Source organism: Triturus cristatus, chromosome 5_1, assembly GCF_964204655.1.
Source record: "Triturus cristatus chromosome 5_1, aTriCri1.1, whole genome shotgun sequence".
Lineage (NCBI taxonomy): Eukaryota > Metazoa > Chordata > Amphibia > Caudata > Salamandridae > Triturus > Triturus cristatus.
The window spans coordinates 923,848,447-923,870,087 of NC_140587.1; the positions used below are offsets into that span (position 1 = coordinate 923,848,447).

Consider the following 21,641-nt stretch of genomic DNA (forward strand, 5'->3'; position numbering starts at 1 on the left):
GAAAATCTCATTTGTATTGATTTTTTTGTGATATTTGTTTCTTCATGTCGATAATATATAAATATACCTTATGGGTAAACAGCTGAAAATAAGCTTTCAAACTATCTGGGGTTCACTGACATTAGCAATTCTTCATATGCTTGTCCCCCAGCCCAGCACGAATGGCGGCCTGTTAGCTCAGTTGGTTAGAGCGTGGTGCTAATAACGCCAAGGTCACAGGTTCGATCCCTGTACAGGCCAAGTTTCTGTGTTAAATAAAAGATGCTTTTTCTTCTGTCTCTTTGTTATCTGTATATCTCTTTGGAGCAAGAGCTGCTAGAATCATTAGTTGAATCAATTTGATATAGATGTGGAATTATATATTAATGTTAAAGTGCCTTGAACATCCATTAATGGTTGTAAGTTCTAACACTAAGTAACTAAATCTCTCATTTATTACAAGCATTTCCTTCTGTCTGATGTTTATCTCTATATTTCCTTTGAGCAGAAGCTGATAGAATGAGTAGATGAATTAATTTAATATAGATGATAAACTGTTATTTATTGCTAAACCACATAGAAAATACATTAATGGTTCTAAGTTTTAACACTAAGAATGAAAATCTCATTTGTATTGATTTTTTTGTGATATTTGTTTCTTCATGTCGATAATATATAAATATACCTTATGGGTAAACAGCTGAAAATAAGCTTTCAAACTATCTGGGGTTCACTGACATTCGCAATTCTTCATATGCTTGTCCCCCAGCCCAGCACGAACGGCGGCCTGTTAGCTCAGTTGGTTAGAGCGTGGTGCTAATAACGCCAAGGTCACAGGTTCGATCCCTGTACAGGCCAAGTTTCTGTGTTAAAAAAAAGATGCTTTTTCTTGTGTCTCTTTGTTAACTGTATATCTCTTTGGAGCAAGAGCTGCTAGAATCATTAGTTGAATCAATTTGATATAGATGTGGAATTATATATTAATGTTAAAGTGCCTTGAACATCCATTAATGGTTGTAAGTTCTAACACTAAGTAACTAAATCTCTCATTTATTACAAGCATTTTCTTCTGTCTGATGTTTATCTCTATATTTCCTTTGAGCAGGAGCTGATAGAATGAGTAGATGAATTAATTTAATATAGATGATGAACTGTTATTTATTGCTAAACCACATAGAACATACATTAATGGTTCTAAGTTTTAACACTAAGAATGAAAGTCTCATTTGTATTGATTTTTTTGTGATATTTGTTTCTTCATGTCGATAATATATAAATATACCTTATGGGTAAACAGCTGAAAATAAGCTTTCAAACTATCTGGGGTTCACTGACATTAGCAGTTCTGCATATGCTTGTCCCCCAGCACAGCACGAACGGCGGCCTGTTAGCTCAGTTGGTTAGAGCGTGGTGCTAATAACGCCAAGGTCACAGGTTCGATCCCTGTACAGGCCAAGTTTCTGTGTTAAAAAAAAGATGCTTTTTCTTGTGTCTCTTTGTTAACTGTATATCTCTTTGGAGCAAGAGCTGCTAGTAGTTGAATCAATTTGATATAGATGTGGAATTATATATTAATGTTAAAGTGCCTTGAACATCCATTAATGGTTGTAAGTTCTAACACTAAGTAACTAAATCTCTCATTTATTACAAGCATTTTCTTCTGTCTGATGTTTATCTCTATATTTCCTTTGAGCAGGAGCTGATAGAATGAGTAGATGAATTAATTTAATATAGATGATGAACTGTTATTTATTGCTAAACCACATGGAAAATACATTAATGGTTCTAAGTTTTAACACTAAGATTGAAAATCTCATTTGTATTGATTTTTTTGTGATATTTGTTTCTTCATGTCGATAATATATAAATATACCTTATGGGTAAACAGCTGAAAATAACCTTTCAAACTATCTGGGGTTCACTGACATTAGCACTTCTTCATATGCTTGTCCCCCAGCCCAGCACGAGCGGCGGCCTGTTAGCTCAGTTGGTTAGAGCGTGGTGCTAATAACGCCAAGGTCACAGGTTCGATCCCTGTACAGGCCACGTTTCTGTGTTAAATAAAAGATGCTTTTTCTTCTGTCTCTTTGTTATCTGTATATCTCTTTGGAGCAAGAGCTGCTAGAATCATTAGTTGAATCAATTTGATATAGATGTGGAATTATATATTAATGTTAAAGTGCCTTGAACACCCATTAATGGTTCAAAGTTCTAACACTAAGTAATTAATCTCCCATTTATTACAAGTAATTTAGGAAAGTCTAGTTTTGATTTTTTGATAATGCTTAAAGACACCATGAATGTAAACAGCTGAATATAAGATTTCCATCTATCTCGGGTTAACAATCAGTAGCACTTCATCATCTGTTATTTCTTCAGTAGTATGCTATAAATATAGTAAGCCTATTATCTGATTCTGTTAGAACATGAAGTTAAAAATGGCAAGAACATACTTTCTACCACTCTCCAAGCAAACACTTAACGCTGCTTTAATGTTGAAATAGATGCATTTTCTTCTGTATCTTGTTTAAATCTGTATTTCCTTTGAGCAGAAGCTGATAGAATGAGTAGATGAATTAATTTAATATAGATTATGAACTGTTATTTATTGCTAAACCACATGGAAAATACATTAATGGTTCTAAGTTTTAACACTAAGATTGAAAATCTCATTTGTATTGATTTTTTTGTGATATTTGTTTCTTCATGTCGATAATATATAAATATACCTTATGGGTAAACAGCTGAAAATAAGCTTTCAAACTATCTGGGGTTCACTGACATTAGCAATTCTTCATATGCTTGTCCCCCAGCCCAGCACGAGCGGCGGCCTGTTAGCTCAGTTGGTTAGAGCGTGGTGCTAATAACGCCAAGGTCACAGGCTCGATCCCTGTACAGGCCAAGTTTCTGTGTTAAATAAAAGATGCTTTTTCTTCTGTCTCTTTGTTATCTGTATATCTCTTTGGAGCAAGAGCTGCTAGAATGATTAGTTGAATCAATTTGATATAGATGTGGAATTATATATTAATGTTAAAGTGCCTTGAACATCCATTAATGGTTCAAAGTTCTAACACTAAGTAATTAATCTCCCATTTATTACAAGTAATTTAGGAAAGTCTAGTTTTGATTTTTTGATAATGCTTAAAGACACCATGAATGTAAACAGCTGAATATAAGATTTCCATCTATCTCGGGTTAACAATCAGTAGCACTTCATCATCTGTTATTTCTTCAGTAGTATGCTATAAATATAGTAAGCCTATTATCTGATTCTGTTAGAACATGAAGTTAAAAATGCCAAGAACATACTTTCTACCACTCTCCAAGCAAACACTTAACGCTGCTTTAATGTTGAAATAAATGCATTTTCTTCTGTATCTTGTTTAAATCTATATTTCCTTTGAGCAGAAGCTGATAGAATGAGTAGATGAATTAATTTAATATAGATGATGAACTGTTATTTATTGCTAAACCACATGGAAAATACATTAATGGTTCTAAGTTTTAACACTAAGAATGAAAATCTCATTTGTATTGATTTTTTTGTGATATTTGTTTCTTCATGTCGATAATATATAAATATACCTTATGGGTAAACAGCTGAAAATAAGCTTTCAAACTATCTGGGGTTCACTGACATTAGCAGTTCTGCATATGCTTGTCCCCCAGCACAGCACGAACGGCGGCCTGTTAGCTCAGTTGGTTAGAGCGTGGTGCTAATAACGCCAAGGTCACAGGTTCGATCCCTGTACAGGCCAAGTTTCTGTGTTAAAAAAAAGATGCTTTTTCTTGTGTCTCTTTGTTAACTGTATATCTCTTTGGAGCAAGAGCTGCTAGTAGTTGAATCAATTTGATATAGATGTGGAATTATATATTAATGTTAAAGTGCCTTGAACATCCATTAATGGTTGTAAGTTCTAACACTAAGTAACTAAATCTCTCATTTATTACAAGCATTTTCTTCTGTCTGATGTTTATCTCTATATTTCCTTTGAGCAGGAGCTGATAGAATGAGTAGATGAATTAATTTAATATAGATGATGAACTGTTATTTATTGCTAAACCACATGGAAAATACATTAATGGTTCTAAGTTTTAACACTAAGATTGAAAATCTCATTTGTATTGATTTTTTTGTGATATTTGTTTCTTCATGTCGATAATATATAAATATACCTTATGGGTAAACAGCTGAAAATAACCTTTCAAACTATCTGGGGTTCACTGACATTAGCACTTCTTCATATGCTTGTCCCCCAGCCCAGCACGAGCGGCGGCCTGTTAGCTCAGTTGGTTAGAGCGTGGTGCTAATAACGCCAAGGTCACAGGTTCGATCCCTGTACAGGCCACGTTTCTGTGTTAAATAAAAGATGCTTTTTCTTCTGTCTCTTTGTTATCTGTATATCTCTTTGGAGCAAGAGCTGCTAGAATCATTAGTTGAATCAATTTGATATAGATGTGGAATTATATATTAATGTTAAAGTGCCTTGAACACCCATTAATGGTTCAAAGTTCTAACACTAAGTAATTAATCTCCCATTTATTACAAGTAATTTAGGAAAGTCTAGTTTTGATTTTTTGATAATGCTTAAAGACACCATGAATGTAAACAGCTGAATATAAGATTTCCATCTATCTCGGGTTAACAATCAGTAGCACTTCATCATCTGTTATTTCTTCAGTAGTATGCTATAAATATAGTAAGCCTATTATCTGATTCTGTTAGAACATGAAGTTAAAAATGGCAAGAACATACTTTCTACCACTCTCCAAGCAAACACTTAACGCTGCTTTAATGTTGAAATAGATGCATTTTCTTCTGTATCTTGTTTAAATCTGTATTTCCTTTGAGCAGAAGCTGATAGAATGAGTAGATGAATTAATTTAATATAGATTATGAACTGTTATTTATTGCTAAACCACATGGAAAATACATTAATGGTTCTAAGTTTTAACACTAAGATTGAAAATCTCATTTGTATTGATTTTTTTGTGATATTTGTTTCTTCATGTCGATAATATATAAATATACCTTATGGGTAAACAGCTGAAAATAAGCTTTCAAACTATCTGGGGTTCACTGACATTAGCAATTCTTCATATGCTTGTCCCCCAGCCCAGCACGAGCGGCGGCCTGTTAGCTCAGTTGGTTAGAGCGTGGTGCTAATAACGCCAAGGTCACAGGCTCGATCCCTGTACAGGCCAAGTTTCTGTGTTAAATAAAAGATGCTTTTTCTTCTGTCTCTTTGTTATCTGTATATCTCTTTGGAGCAAGAGCTGCTAGAATGATTAGTTGAATCAATTTGATATAGATGTGGAATTATATATTAATGTTAAAGTGCCTTGAACATCCATTAATGGTTCAAAGTTCTAACACTAAGTAATTAATCTCCCATTTATTACAAGTAATTTAGGAAAGTCTAGTTTTGATTTTTTGATAATGCTTAAAGACACCATGAATGTAAACAGCTGAATATAAGATTTCCATCTATCTCGGGTTAACAATCAGTAGCACTTCATCATCTGTTATTTCTTCAGTAGTATGCTATAAATATAGTAAGCCTATTATCTGATTCTGTTAGAACATGAAGTTAAAAATGCCAAGAACATACTTTCTACCACTCTCCAAGCAAACACTTAACGCTGCTTTAATGTTGAAATAAATGCATTTTCTTCTGTATCTTGTTTAAATCTATATTTCCTTTGAGCAGAAGCTGATAGAATGAGTAGATGAATTAATTTAATATAGATGATGAACTGTTATTTATTGCTAAACCACATGGAAAATACATTAATGGTTCTAAGTTTTAACACTAAGAATGAAAATCTCATTTGTATTGATTTTTTTGTGATATTTGTTTCTTCATGTCGATAATATATAAATATACCTTATGGGTAAACAGCTGAAAATAAGCTTTCAAACTATCTGGGGTTCACTGACATTAGCAATTCTTCATATGCTTGTCCCCCAGCCCAGCACAAACAGCGGCCTGTTAGCTCAGTTGGTTAGAGCGTGGTGCTAATAACGCCAAGGTCACAGGTTCGATCCCTGTACAGGCCAAGTTTCTGTGTTAAATAAAAGATGCTTTTTCTTCTGTCTCTTTGTTATCTGTATATCTCTTTGGAGCAAGAGCTGCTAGAATCATTAGTTGAATCAATTTGATATAGATGTGGAATTATATATTAATGTTAAAGTGCCTTGAACATCCATTAATGGTTGTAAGTTCTAACACTAAGTAACTAAATCTCTCATTTATTACAAGCATTTTCTTCTGTCTGATGTTTATCTCTATATTTCCTTTGAGCAGGAGCTGATAGAATGAGTAGATGAATTAATTTAATATAGATGATGAACTGTTATTTATTGCTAAACCACATAGAACATACATTAATGGTTCTAAGTTTTAACACTAAGAATGAAAATCTCATTTGTATTGATTTTTTTGTGATATTTGTTTCTTCATGTCGATAATATATAAATATACCTTATGGGTAAACAGCTGAAAATAAGCTTTCAAACTATCTGGGGTTCACTGACATTAGCAGTTCTGCATATGCTTGTCCCCCAGCACAGCACGAACGGCGGCCTGTTAGCTCAGTTGGTTAGAGCGTGGTGCTAATAACGCCAAGGTCACAGGTTCGATCCCTGTACAGGCCAAGTTTCTGTGTTAAAAAAAAGATGCTTTTTCTTGTGTCTCTTTGTTAACTGTATATCTCTTTGGAGCAAGAGCTGCTAGTAGTTGAATCAATTTGATATAGATGTGGAATTATATATTAATGTTAAAGTGCCTTGAACATCCATTAATGGTTGTAAGTTCTAAAACTAAGTAACTAAATCTCTCATTTATTACAAGCATTTTCTTCTGTCTGATGTTTATCTCTATATTTCCTTTGAGCAGGAGCTGATAGAATGAGTAGATGAATTAATTTAATATAGATGATGAACTGTTATTTATTGCTAAACCACATGGAAAATACATTAATGGTTCTAAGTTTTAACACTAAGATTGAAAATCTCATTTGTATTGATTTTTTGGTGATATTTGTTTCTTCATGTCGATAATATATAAATATACCTTATGGGTAAACAGCTGAAAATAAGCTTTCAAACTATCTGGGGTTCACTGACATTAGCAATTCTTCATATGCTTGTCCCCCAGCCCAGCACGAGCGGCGGCCTGTTAGCTCAGTTGGTTAGAGCGTGGTGCTAATAACGCCAATGTCACAGGTTCGATCCCTGTACAGGCCAAGTTTCTGTGTTAAATAAAAGATGCTTTTTCTTCTGTCTCTTTGTTATCTGTATATCTCTTTGGAGCAAGAGCTGCTAGAATCATTAGTTGAATCAATTTGATATAGATGTGGAATTATATATTAATGTTAAAGTGCCTTGAACATCCATTAATGGTTGTAAGTTCTAACACTAAGTAACTAAATCTCTCATTTATTACAAGCATTTTCTTCTGTCTGATGTTTATCTCTATATTTCCTTTGAGCAGGAGCTGATAGAATGAGTAGATGAATTAATTTAATATAGATGATGAACTGTTATTTATTGCTAAACCACATGGAAAATACATTAATGGTTCTAAGTTTTAACACTAAGATTGAAAATCTCATTTGTATTGATTTTTTTGTGATATTTGTTTCTTCATGTCGATAATATATAAATATACCTTATGGGTAAACAGCTGAAAATAAGCTTTCAAACTATCTGGGGTTCACTGACATTAGCAATTCTTCATATGCTTGTCCCCCAGCCCAGCACGAGCGGCGGCCTGTTAGCTCAGTTGGTTAGAGCGTGGTGCTAATAACGCCCATGTCACAGGTTCGATCCCTGTACAGGCCAAGTTTCTGTGTTAAATAAAAGATGCTTTTTCTTCTGTCTCTTTGTTATCTGTATATCTCTTTGGAGCAAGAGCTGCTAGAATCATTAGTTGAATCAATTTGATATAGATGTGGAATTATATATTAATGTTAAAGTGCCTTGAACATCCATTAATGGTTGTAAGTTCTAACACTAAGTAACTAAATCTCTCATTTATTACAAGCATTTTCTTCTGTCTGATGTTTATCTCTATATTTCCTTTGAGCAGGAGCTGATAGAATGAGTAGATGAATTAATTTAATATAGATGATGAACTGTTATTTATTGCTAAACCACATGGAAAATACATTAATGGTTCTAAGTTTTAACACTAAGATTGAAAATCTCATTTGTATTGATTTTTTTGTGATATTTGTTTCTTCATGTCGATAATATATAAATATACCTTATGGGTAAACAGCTGAAAAAAGGCTTTCAAACTATCTGGGGTTCACTGACATTACCTCTTCTTCATATGCTTGTCCCCCAGCCCAGCATGAACAGCGGCTTGTTAGCTCAGTTGGTTAGAGCGTGGTGCTAATAACGCCAAGGTCACAGGTTCGATCCCTGTACAGGCCAAGTTTCTGTGTTAAATAAAAGATGCTTTTTCTTCTGTCTCTTTGTTATCTGTATATCTCTTTGGAGCAAGAGCTGCTAGAATCATTAGTTGAATCAATTTGATATAGATGTGGAATTATATATTAATGTTAAAGTGCCTTGAACATCCATTAATGGTTGTAAGTTCTAACACTAAGTAACTAAATCTCTCATTTATTACAAGCATTTTCTTCTGTCTGATGTTTATCTCTATATTTCCTTTGAGCAGAAGCTGATAGAATGAGTAGATGAATTAATTTAATATAGATGATGAACTGTTATTTATTGCTAAACCACATGGAAAATACATTAATGGTTCTAAGTTTTAACACTAAGATTGAAAATCTCATTTGTATTGATTTTTTTGTGATATTTGTTTCTTCATGTCGATAATATATAAATATACCTTATGGGTAAACAGCTGAAAATAAGCTTTCAAACTATCTGGGGTTCACTGACATTAGCAATTCTTCATATGCTTGTCCCCCAGCCCAGCACGAACGGCGGCCTGTTAGCTCAGTTGGTTAGAGCGTGGTGCTAATAACGCCAAGGTCACAGGTTCGATCCCTGTACAGGCCAAGTTTCTGTGGTCAATAAAAGATGCTTTTTCTTGTGTCTCTTTGTTATCTGTATATCTCTTTGGAGCAAGAGCTGCTAGAATGATTAGTTGAATCAATTTGATATAGATGTGGAATTATATATTAATGTTAAAGTGCCTTGAACATCCATTAATGGTTCAAAGTTCTAACACTAAGTAATTAATCTCCCATTTATTACAAGTAATTTAGGAAAGTCTAGTTTTGATTTTTTGATAATGCTTAAAGACACCATGAATGTAAACAGCTGAATATAAGATTTCCATCTATCTCGGGTTAACAATCAGTAGCACTTCATCATCTGTTATTTCTTCAGTAGTATGCTATAAATATAGTAAGCCTATTATCTGATTCTGTTAGAACATGAAGTTAAAAATGCCAAGAACATACTTTCTACCACTCTCCAAGCAAACACTTAACGCTGCTTTAATGTTGAAATAAATGCATTTTCTTCTGTATCTTGTTTAAATCTATATTTCCTTTGAGCAGAAGCTGATAGAATGAGTAGATGAATTAATTTAATATAGATGATGAACTGTTATTTATTGCTAAACCACATGGAAAATACATTAATGGTTCTAAGTTTTAACACTAAGAATGAAAATCTCATTTGTATTGATTTTTTTGTGATATTTGTTTCTTCATGTCGATAATATATAAATATACCTTATGGGTAAACAGCTGAAAATAAGCTTTCAAACTATCTGGGGTTCACTGACATTAGCAATTCTTCATATGCTTGTCCCCCAGCCCAGCACAAACAGCGGCCTGTTAGCTCAGTTGGTTAGAGCGTGGTGCTAATAACGCCAAGGTCACAGGTTTGATCCCTGTACAGGCCAAGTTTCTGTGTTAAATAAAAGATGCTTTTTCTTCTGTCTCTTTGTTATCTGTATATCTCTTTGGAGCAAGAGCTGCTAGAATCATTAGTTGAATCAATTTGATATAGATGTGGAATTATATATTAATGTTAAAGTGCCTTGAACATCCATTAATGGTTGTAAGTTCTAACACTAAGTAACTAAAACTCTCATTTATTACAAGCATTTTCTTCTGTCTGATGTTTATATCTATATTTCCTTTGAGCAGGAGCTGATAGAATGAGTAGATGAATTAATTTAATATAGATGATGAACTGTTATTTATTGCTAAACCACATAGAACATACATTAATGGTTCTAAGTTTTAACACTAAGAATGAAAATCTCATTTGTATTGATTTTTTTGTGATATTTGTTTCTTCATGTCGATAATATATAAATATACCTTATGGGTAAACAGCTGAAAATAAGCTTTCAAACTATCTGGGGTTCACTGACATTAGCAGTTCTGTATATGCTTGTCCCCCAGCACAGCACGAACGGCGGCCTGTTAGCTCAGTTGGTTAGAGCGTGGTGCTAATAACGCCAAGGTCACAGGTTCGATCCCTGTACAGGCCAAGTTTCTGTGTTAAAAAAAAGATGCTTTTTCTTGTGTCTCTTTGTTAACTGTATATCTCTTTGGAGCAAGAGCTGCTAGTAGTTGAATCAATTTGATATAGATGTGGAATTATATATTAATGTTAAAGTGCCTTGAACATCCATTAATGGTTGTAAGTTCTAAAACTAAGTAACTAAATCTCTCATTTATTACAAGCATTTTCTTCTGTCTGATGTTTATCTCTATATTTCCTTTGAGCAGGAGCTGATAGAATGAGTAGATGAATTAATTTAATATAGATGATGAACTGTTATTTATTGCTAAACCACATGGAAAATACATTAATGGTTCTAAGTTTTAACACTAAGATTGAAAATCTCATTTGTATTGATTTTTTTGTGATATTTGTTTCTTCATGTCGATAATATATAAATATACCTTATGGGTAAACAGCTGAAAATAAGCTTTCAAACTATCTGGGGTTCACTGACATTAGCAATTCTTCATATGCTTGTCCGCCAGCCCAGCACGAGCGGCGGCCTGTTAGCTCAGTTGGTTAGAGCGTGGTGCTAATAACGCCAATGTCACAGGTTCGATCCCTGTACAGGCCAAGTTTCTGTGTTAAATAAAAGATGCTTTTTCTTCTGTCTCTTTGTTATCTGTATATCTCTTTGGAGCAAGAGCTGCTAGAATCATTAGTTGAATCAATTTGATATAGATGTGGAATTATATATTAATGTTAAAGTGCCTGGAACATCCATTAATGGTTGTAAGTTCTAACACTAAGTAACTAAATCTCTCATTTATTACAAGCATTTTCTTCTGTCTGATGTTTATCTCTATATTTCCTTTGAGCAGGAGCTGATAGAATGAGTAGATGAATTAATTTAATATAGATGATGAACTTTTATTTATTGCTAAACCACATGGAAAATGCATTAATGGTTCTAAGTTTTAACACTAAGATTGAAAATCTCATTTGTATTGATTTTTTTGTGATATTTGTTTCTTCATGTCGATAATATATAAATATACCTTATGGGTAAACAGCTGAAAATAAGCTTTCAAACTATCTGGGGTTCACTGACATTAGCAATTCTTCATATGCTTGTCCCCCAGCCCAGCACGAATGGCGGCCTGTTAGCTCAGTTGGTTAGAGCGTGGTGCTAATAACGCCAAGGTCACAGGTTCGATCCCTGTACAGGCCAAGTTTCTGTGTTCAATAAAAGATGCTTTTTCTTGTGTCTCTTTGTTATCTGTATATCTCTTTGGAGCAAGAGCTGCTAGAATGATTAGTTGAATCAATTTGATATAGATGTGGAATTATATATTAATGTTAAAGTGCCTTGAACATCCATTAATGGTTCAAAGTTCTAACACTAAGTAATTAATCTCCCATTTATTACAAGTAATTTAGGAAAGTCTAGTTTTGATTTTTTGATAATGCTTAAAGACACCATGAATGTAAACAGCTGAATATAAGATTTCCATCTATCTCGGGTTAACAATCAGTAGCACTTCATCATCTGTTATTTCTTCAGTAGTATGCTATAAATATAGTAAGCCTATTATCTGATTCTGTTAGAACATGAAGTTAAAAATGCCAAGAACATACTTTCTACCACTCTCCAAGCAAACACTTAACGCTGCTTTAATGTTGAAATAAATGCATTTTCTTCTGTATCTTGTTTAAATCTATATTTCCTTTGAGCAGAAGCTGATAGAATGAGTAGATGAATTAATTTAATATAGATGATGAACTGTTATTTATTGCTAAACCACATGGAAAATACATTAATGGTTCTAAGTTTTAACACTAAGAATGAAAATCTCATTTGTATTGATTTTTTTGTGATATTTGTTTCTTCATGTCGATAATATATAAATATACCTTATGGGTAAACAGCTGAAAATAAGCTTTCAAACTATCTGGGGTTCACTGACATTAGCAATTCTTCATATGCTTGTCCCCCAGCCCAGCACGAACGGCGGCCTGTTAGCTCAGTTGGTTAGAGCGTGGTGCTAATAACGCCAAGGTCACAGGTTCGATCCCTGTACAGGCCAAGTTTCTGTGTTAAAAAAAAGATGCTTTTTCTTGTGTCTCTTTGTTAACTGTATATCTCTTTGGAGCAAGAGCTGCTAGAATAATTAGTTGAATCAATTTGATATAGATGTGGAATTATATATTAATGTTAAAGTGCCTTGAACATCCATTAATGGTTGTAAGTTCTAACACTAAGTAACTAAATCTCTCATTTATTACAAGCATTTTCTTCTGTCTGATGTTTATCTCTATATTTCCTTTGAGCAGGAGCTGATAGAATGAGTAGATGAATTAATTTAATATAGATGATGAACTGTTATTTATTGCTAAACCATATAGAACATACATTAATGGTTCTAAGTTTTAACACTAAGAATGAAAATCTCATTTGTATTGATTTTTTTGTGATATTTGTTTCTTCATGTCGATAATATATAAATATACCTTATGGGTAAACAGCTGAAAATAAGCTTTCAAACTATCTGGGGTTCACTGACATTAGCAGTTCTGCATATGCTTGTCCCCCAGCACAGCACGAACGGCGGCCTGTTAGCTCAGTTGGTTAGAGCGTGGTGCTAATAACGCCAAGGTCACAGGTTCGATCCCTGTACAGGCCAAGTTTCTGTGTTAAAAAAAAGATGCTTTTTCTTGTGTCTCTTTGTTAACTGTATATCTCTTTGGAGCAAGAGCTGCTAGAATCATTAGTTGAATCAATTTGATATAGATGTGGAATTATATATTAATGTTAAAGTGCCTTGAACATCCATTAATGGTTGTAAGTTCTAACACTAAGTAACTAAATCTCTCATTTATTACAAGCATTTTCTTCTGTCTGATGTTTATCTCTATATTTCCTTTGAGCAGGAGCTGATAGAATGAGTAGATGAATTAATTTAATATAGATGATGAACTGTTATTTATTGCTAAACCACATAGAACATACATTAATGGTTCTAAGTTTTAACACTAAGAATGAAAATCTCATTTGTATTGATTTTTTTGTGATATTTGTTTCTTCATGTCGATAATATATACATATACCTTATGGGTAAACAGCTGAAAATAAGCTTTCAAACTATCTGGGGTTCACTGACATTAGCAGTTCTGCATATGCTTGTCCCCCAGCACAGCACGAACGGCGGCCTGTTAGCTCAGTTGGTTAGAGCGTGGTGCTAATAACGCCAAGGTCACAGGTTCGATCCCTGTACAGGCCAAGTTTCTGTGTTTAAAAAAAGATGCTTTTTCTTGTGTCTCTTTGTTAACTGTATATCTCTTTGGAGCAAGAGCTGCTAGTAGTTGAATCAATTTGATATAGATGTGGAATTATATATTAATGTTAAAGTGCCTTGAACATCCATTAATGGTTGTAAGTTCTAACACTAAGTAACTAAATCTCTCATTTATTACAAGCATTTTCTTCTGTCTGATGTTTATCTCTATATTTCCTTTGAGCAGGAGCTGATAGAATGAGTAGATGAATTAATTTAATATAGATGATGAACTGTTATTTATTGCTAAACCACATGGAAAATACATTAATGGTTCTAAGTTTTAACACTAAGATTGAAAATCTCATTTGTATTGATTTTTTTGTGATATTTGTTTCTTCATGTCGATAATATATAAATATACCTTATGGGTAAACAGCTGAAAATAACCTTTCAAACTATCTGGGGTTCACTGACATTAGCACTTCTTCATATGCTTGTCCCCCAGCCCAGCACGAGCGGCGGCCTGTTAGCTCAGTTGGTTAGAGCGTGGTGCTAATAACGCCAAGGTCACAGGTTCGATCCCTGTACAGGCCACGTTTCTGTGTTAAATAAAAGATGCTTTTTCTTCTGTCTCTTTGTTATCTGTATATCTCTTTGGAGCAAGAGTTGCTAGAATCATTAGTTGAATCAATTTGATATAGATGTGGAATTATATATTAATGTTAAAGTGCCTTGAACATCCATTAATGGTTGTAAGTTCTATCACTAAGTAACTAAATCTCTCATTTATTACAAGCATTTTCTTCTGTCTGATGTTTATCTCTATATTTCCTTTGAGCAGGAGCTGATAGAATGAGTAGATGAATTAATTTAATATAGATGATGAACTGTTATTTATTGCTAAACCACATAGAACATACATTAATGGTTCTAAGTTTTAACACTAAGAATGAAAATCTCATTTGTATTGATTTTTTTGTGATATTTGTTTCTTCATGTCGATAATATATAAATATACCTCATGGGTAAACAGCTGAAAATAAGCTTTCAAACTATCTGGGGTTCACTGACATTAGCAGTTCTGCATATGCTTGTCCCCCAGCACAGCACGAACGGCGGCCTGTTAGCTCAGTTGGTTAGAGCGTGGTGCTAATAACGCCAAGGTCACAGGTTCGATCCCTGTACAGGGCAAGTTTCTGTGTTAAAAAAAAGATGCTTTTTCTTGTGTCTCTTTGTTAACTGTATATCTCTTTGGAGCAAGAGCTACTAGTAGTTGAATCAATTTGATATAGATGTGGAATTATATATTAATGTTAAAGTGCCTTGAACATCCATTAATGGTTGTAAGTTCTAACACTAAGTAACTAAATCTCTCATTTATTACAAGCATTTTCTTCTGTCTGATGTTTATCTCTATATTTCCTTTGAGCAGGAGCTGATAGAATGAGTAGATGAATTAATTTAATATAGATGATGAACTGTTATTTATTGCTAAACCACATAGAACATACATTAATGGTTCTAAGTTTTAACACTAAGAATGAAAATCTCATTTGTATTGATTTTTTTGTGATATTTGTTTCTTCATGTCGATAATATATAAATATACCTTATGGGTAAACAGCTGAAAATAAGCTTTCAAACTATCTGGGGTTCACTGACATTAGCAGTTCTGCATATGCTTGTCCCCCAGCACAGCACGAACGGCGGCCTGTTAGCTCAGTTGGTTAGAGCGTGGTGCTAATAACGCCAAGGTCACAGGTTCGATCCCTGTACAGGCCAAGTTTCTGTGTTAAAAAAAAGATGCTTTTTCTTGTGTCTCTTTGTTAACTGTAGATCTCTTTGGAGCAAGAGCTGCTAGTAGTTGAATCAATTTGATATAGATGTGGAATTATATATTAATGTTAAAGTGCCTTGAACATCCATTAATGGTTGTAAGTTCTAACACTAAGTAACTAAATCTCTCATTTATTACAAGCATTTTCTTCTGTCTGATGTTTATCTCTATATTTCCTTTGAGCAGGAGCTGATAGAATGAGTAGATGAATTAATTTAATATAGATGATGAACTGTTATTTATTGCTAAACCACATGGAAAATACATTAATGGTTCTAAGTTTTAACACTAAGATTGAAAATCTCATTTGAATTGATTTTTTTGTGATATTTGTTTCTTCATGTCGATAATATATAAATATACCTTATGGGTAAACAGCTGAAAATAACCTTTCAAACTATCTGGGGTTCACTGACATTGGCACTTCTTCATATGCTTGTCCCCCAGCCCAGCACAAGCGGCGGCCTGTTAGCTCAGTTGGTTAGAGCGTGGTGCTAATAACGCCAAGGTCACAGGTTCGATCCCTGTACAGGCCACGTTTCTGTGTTAAATAAAAGATGCTTTTTCTTCTGTCTCTTTGTTATCTGTATATCTCTTTGGAGCAAGAGTTGCTAGAATCATTAGTTGAATCAATTTGATATAGATGTGGAATTATATATTAATGTTAAAGTGCCTTGAACATCCATTAATGGTTGTAAGTTCTATCACTAAGTAACTAAATCTCTCATTTATTACAAGCATTTTCTTCTGTCTGATGTTTATCTCTATATTTCCTTTGAGCAGGAGCTGATAGAATGAGTAGATGAATTAATTTAATATAGATGATGAACTGTTATTTATTGCTAAACCACATAGAACATACATTAATGGTTCTAAGTTTTAACACTAAGAATGAAAATCTCATTTGTATTGATTTTTTTGTGATATTTGTTTCTTCATGTCGATAATATATAAATATACCTTATGGGTAAACAGCTGAAAATAAGCTTTCAAACTATCTGGGGTTCACTGACATTAGCAGTTCTGCATATGCTTGTCCCCCAGCACAGCACGATCGGCGGCCTGTTAGCTCAGTTGGTTAGAGCGTGGTGCTAATAACGCCAAGGTCACAGGTTCGATCCCTGTACAGGGCAAGTTTCTGTGTTAAAAAAAGATGCTTTTTCTTGTGTCTCTTTGTTAACTGTATATCTCTTTGGAGCAAGAGCTACTAGTAGTTGAATCAATTTGATATAGATGTGGAATTATATATTAATGTTAAAGTGCCTTGAACATCCATTAATGGTTGTAAGTTCTAACACTAAGTAACTAAATCTCTCATTTATTACAAGCATTTTCTTCTGTCTGATGTTTATCTCTATATTTCCTTTGAGCAGGAGCTGATAGAATGAGTAGATGAATTAATTTAATATAGATGATGAACTGTTATTTATTGCTAAACCACATGGAAAATACAAACAATTTTCTAAGTTTTAACACTAAGATTGAAAATCTCATTTGTATTGATTTTTTTGTGATATTTGTTTCTTCATGTCGATAATATATAAATATACCTTATGGGTAAACAGCTGAAAATAAGCTTTCAAACTATCTGGGGTTCACTGACATTAGCAATTCTTCATATGCTTGTCCCCCAGCCCAGCACGAGCGGCGGCCTGTTAGCTCAGTTGGTTAGAGCGTGGTGCTAATATCGCCAAGGTCACAGGTTCGATCCCTGTACAGGCCAAGTTTCTGTGTTAAATAAAAGATGCTTTTTCTTCTGTCTCTTTGTTATCTGTATATCTCTTTGGAGCAAGAGCTGCTAGAATGATTAGTTGAATCAATTTGATATAGATGTGGAATTATATATTAATGTTAAAGTGCCTTGAACATCCATTAATGGTTCAAAGTTCTAACACTAAGTAATTAATCTCCCATTTATTACAAGTAATTTAGGAAAGTCTAGTTTTGATTTTTTGATAATGCTTAAAGACACCATGAATGTAAACAGCTGAATATAAGATTTCCATCTATCTCGGGTTAACAATCAGTAGCACTTCATCATCTGTTATTTCTTCAGTAGTATGCTATAAATATAGTAAGCCTATTATCTGATTCTGTTAGAACATGAAGTTAAAAATGCCAAGAACATACTTTCTACCACTCTCCAAGCAAACACTTAACGCTGCTTTAATGTTGAAATAAATGCATTTTCTTCTGTATCTTGTTTAAATCTATATTTCCTTTGAGCAGAAGCTGATAGAATGAGTAGATGAATTAATTTAATATAGATGATGAACTGTTATTTATTGCTAAACCACATGGAAAATACATTAATGGTTCTAAGCTTTAACACTAAGAATGAAAATCTCATTTGTATTGATTTTTTTGTGATATTTGTTTCTTCATGTCGATAATATATAAATATACCTTATGGGTAAACAGCTGAAAATAAGCTTTCAAACTATCTGGGGTTCACTGACATTAGCAATTCTTCATATGCTTGTCCCCCAGCCCAGCACAAACAGCGGCCTGTTAGCTCAGTTGGTTAGAGCGTGGTGCTAATAACGCCAAGGTCACAGGTTCGATCCCTGTACAGGCCAAGTTTCTGTGTTAAATAAAAGATGCTTTTTCTTCTGTCTCTTTGTTATCTGTATATCTCTTTGGAGCAAGAGCTGCTAGAATCATTAGTTGAATCAATTTGATATAGATGTGGAATTATATATTAATGTTAAAGTGCCTTGAACATCCATTAATGGTTGTAAGTTCTAACACTAAGTAACTAAAACTCTCATTTATTACAAGCATTTTCTTCTGTCTGATGTTTATCTCTATATTTCCTTTGAGCAGGAGCTGATAGAATGAGTAGATGAATTAATTTAATATAGATGATGAACTGTTATTTATTGCTAAACCACATAGAACATACATTAATGGTTCTAAGTTTTAACACTAAGAATGAAAATCTCATTTGTATTGATTTTTTTGTGATATTTGTTTCTTCATGTCGATAATATATAAATATACCTTATGGGTAAACAGCTGAAAATAAGCTTTCAAACTATCTGGGGTTCACTGACATTAGCAGTTCTGCATATGCTTGTCCCCCAGCACAGCACGAACAGCGGCCTGTTAGCTCAGTTGGTTAGAGCGTGGTGCTAATAACGCCAAGGTCACAGGTTCGATCCCTGTACAGGCCAAGTTTCTGTGTTAAAAAAAAGATGCTTTTTCTTGTGTCTCTTTGTTAACTGTATATCTCTTTGGAGCAAGAGCTGCTAGTAGTTGAATCAATTTGATATACATGTGGAATTATATATTAATGTTAAAGTGCCTTGAACATCCATTAATGGTTGTAAGTTCTAAAACTAAGTAACTAAATCTCTCATTTATTACAAGCATTTTCTTCTGTCTGATGTTTATCTCTATATTTCCTTTGAGCAGGAGCTGATAGAATGAGTAGATGAATTAATTTAATATAGATGATGAACTGTTATTTATTGCTAAACCACATGGAAAATACATTAATGGTTCTAAGTTTTAACACTAAGATTGAAAATCTCATTTGTATTGATTTTTTTGTGATATTTGTTTCTTCATGTCGATAATATATAAATATACCTTATGGGTAAACAGCTGAAAATAAGCTTTCAAACTATCTGGGGTTCACTGACATTAGCAATTCTTCATATGCTTGTCCCCCAGCCCAGCACGAGCGGCGGCCTGTTAGCTCAGTTGGTTAGAGCGTGGTGCTAATAACGCCCATGTCACAGGTTCGATCCCTGTACAGGCCAAGTTTCTGTGTTAAATAAAAGATGCTTTTTCTTCTGTCTCTTTGTTATCTGTATATCTCTTTGGAGCAAGAGCTGCTAGAATCATTAGTTGAATCAATTTGATATAGATGTGGAATTATATATTAATGTTAAAGTGCCTTGAACATCCATTAATGGTTGTAAGTTCTAACACTAAGTAACTAAATCTCTCATTTATTACAAGCATTTTCTTCTGTCTGATGTTTATCTCTATATTTCCTTTGAGCAGGAGCTGATAGAATGAGTAGATGAATTAATTTAATATAGATGATGAACTGTTATTTATTGCTAAACCACATGGAAAATACATTAATGGTTCTAAGTTTTAACACTAAGATTGAAAATCTCATTTGTATTGATTTTTTTGTGATATTTGTTTCTTCATGTCGATAATATATAAATATACCTTATGGGTAAACAGCTGAAAATAAGCTTTCAAACTATCTGGGGTTCACTGACATTAGCAATTCTTCATATGCTTGTCCCCCAGCCCAGCACGAATGGCGGCCTGTTAGCTCAGTTGGTTAGAGCGTGGTGCTAATAACGCCAAGGTCACAGGTTCGATCCCTGTACAGGCCAAGTTTCTGTGTTCAATAAAAGATGCTTTTTCTTGTGTCTCTTTGTTATCTGTATATCTCTTTGGAGCAAGAGCTGCTAGAATGATTAGTTGAATCAATTTGATATAGATGTGGAATTATATATTAATGTTAAAGTGCCTTGAACATCCATTAATGGTTCAAAGTTCTAACACTAAGTAATTAATCTCCCATTTATTACAAGTAATTTAGGAAAGTCTAGTTTTGATTTTTTGATAATGCTTAAAGACACCATGAATGTAAACAGCTGAATATAAGATTTCCATCTATCTCGGGTTAACAATCAGTAGCACTTCATCATCTGTTATTTCTTCAGTAGTATGCTATAAATATAGTAAGCCTATTATCTGATTCTGTTAGAACATGAAGTTAAAAATGCCAAGAACATACTTTCTACCACTCTCCAAGCAAACACTTAACGCTGCTTTAATGTTGAAATAAATGCATTTTCTTCTGTATCTTGTTTAAATCTATATTTCCTTTGAGCAGAAGCTGATAGAATGAGTAGATGAATTAATTTAATATAGATGATGAACTGTTATTTATTGCTAAACCACATGGAAAATACATTAATGGTTCTAAGTTTTAACACTAAGAATGAAAATCTCATTTGTATTGATTTTTTTGTGATATTTGTTTCTTCATGCCGATAATATATAAATATACCTTATGGGTAAACAGCTGAAAATAAGCTTTCAAACTATCTGGGGTTCACTGACATTAGCAATTCTTCATATGCTTGTCCCCCAGCCCAGCACGAACGGCGGCCTGTTAGCTCAGTTGGTTAGAGCGTGGTGCTAATAACGCCAAGGTCAAAGGTTCGATCCCTGTACAGGCCAAGTTTCTGTGTTAAAAAAAAGATGCTTTTTCTTGTGTCTCTTTGTTAACTGTATATCTCTTTGGAGCAAGAGCTGCTAGAATCATTAGTTGAATCAATTTGATATAGATGTGGAATTATATATTAATGTTAAAGTGCCTTGAACATCCATTAATGGTTGTAAGTTCTAACACTAAGTAACTAAATCTCTCATTTATTACAAGCATTTTCTTCTGTCTGATGTTTATCTCTATATTTCCTTTGAGCAGGAGCTGATAGAATGAGTAGATGAATTAATTTAATATAGATGATGAACTGTTATTTATTGCTAAACCACATAGAACATACATTAATGGTTCTAAGTTTTAACACTAAGAATGAAAATCTCATTTGTATTGATTTTTTTGTGATATTTGTTTCTTCATGTCGATAATATATAAATATACCTTATGGGTAAACAGCTGAAAATAAGCTTTCAAACTATCTGGGGTTCACTGACATTAGCAGTTCTGCATATGCTTGTCCCCCAGCACAGCACGAACGGTGGCCTGTTAGCTCAGTTGGTTAGAGCGTGGTGCTAATAACGCCAAGGTCACAGGTTCGATCCCTGTACAGGCCAAGTTTCTGTGTTAAAAAAAAGATGCTTTTTCTTGTGTCTCTTTGTTAACTGTATATCTCTTTGGAGCAAGAGCTGCTAGTAGTTGAATCAATTTGATATAGATGTGGAATTATATATTAATGTTAAAGTGCCTTGAACATCCATTAATGGTTGTAAGTTCTAACACTAAGAAACTAAATCTCTCATTTATTACAAGCATTTTCTTCTGTCTGATGTTTATCTCTATATTTCCTTTGAGCAGGAGCTGATAGAATGAGTAGATGAATTAATTTAATATAGA

At 33.6% G+C, this 21,641-nt stretch overlaps 10 non-coding genes across 10 annotated transcripts; all 10 read left to right on the top strand.

Moving 5' to 3' along the window:
• The first annotated feature begins 12,442 nt into the window (after positions 1-12,442).
• TRNAI-AAU (transfer RNA isoleucine (anticodon AAU)) lies at positions 12,443-12,516 on the top strand. Its single transcript has one exon. It is a non-coding gene; the product is annotated as a tRNA-Ile (tRNA).
• A 523-nt stretch (positions 12,517-13,039) lies between these two features.
• On the top strand, positions 13,040-13,113 carry TRNAI-AAU (transfer RNA isoleucine (anticodon AAU)). The gene has a single exon. It is a non-coding gene; the product is annotated as a tRNA-Ile (tRNA).
• Positions 13,114-13,636: 523 nt separating this feature from the next.
• Positions 13,637-13,710, top strand: TRNAI-AAU (transfer RNA isoleucine (anticodon AAU)). The gene has a single exon. It is a non-coding gene; the product is annotated as a tRNA-Ile (tRNA).
• Positions 13,711-14,227: 517 nt separating this feature from the next.
• Positions 14,228-14,301, top strand: TRNAI-AAU (transfer RNA isoleucine (anticodon AAU)). Its single transcript has one exon. It is a non-coding gene; the product is annotated as a tRNA-Ile (tRNA).
• Positions 14,302-15,415: 1,114 nt separating this feature from the next.
• TRNAI-AAU (transfer RNA isoleucine (anticodon AAU)) lies at positions 15,416-15,489 on the top strand. The gene has a single exon. It is a non-coding gene; the product is annotated as a tRNA-Ile (tRNA).
• Positions 15,490-16,006: 517 nt separating this feature from the next.
• Positions 16,007-16,080, top strand: TRNAI-AAU (transfer RNA isoleucine (anticodon AAU)). The gene has a single exon. It is a non-coding gene; the product is annotated as a tRNA-Ile (tRNA).
• Positions 16,081-18,049: 1,969 nt separating this feature from the next.
• TRNAI-AAU (transfer RNA isoleucine (anticodon AAU)) lies at positions 18,050-18,123 on the top strand. Its single transcript has one exon. It is a non-coding gene; the product is annotated as a tRNA-Ile (tRNA).
• Positions 18,124-18,646: 523 nt separating this feature from the next.
• TRNAI-AAU (transfer RNA isoleucine (anticodon AAU)) lies at positions 18,647-18,720 on the top strand. The gene has a single exon. It is a non-coding gene; the product is annotated as a tRNA-Ile (tRNA).
• A 1,114-nt stretch (positions 18,721-19,834) lies between these two features.
• TRNAI-AAU (transfer RNA isoleucine (anticodon AAU)) lies at positions 19,835-19,908 on the top strand. Its single transcript has one exon. It is a non-coding gene; the product is annotated as a tRNA-Ile (tRNA).
• A 1,379-nt stretch (positions 19,909-21,287) lies between these two features.
• TRNAI-AAU (transfer RNA isoleucine (anticodon AAU)) lies at positions 21,288-21,361 on the top strand. Its single transcript has one exon. It is a non-coding gene; the product is annotated as a tRNA-Ile (tRNA).
• The last annotated feature ends 280 nt before the right edge of the window (positions 21,362-21,641 follow it).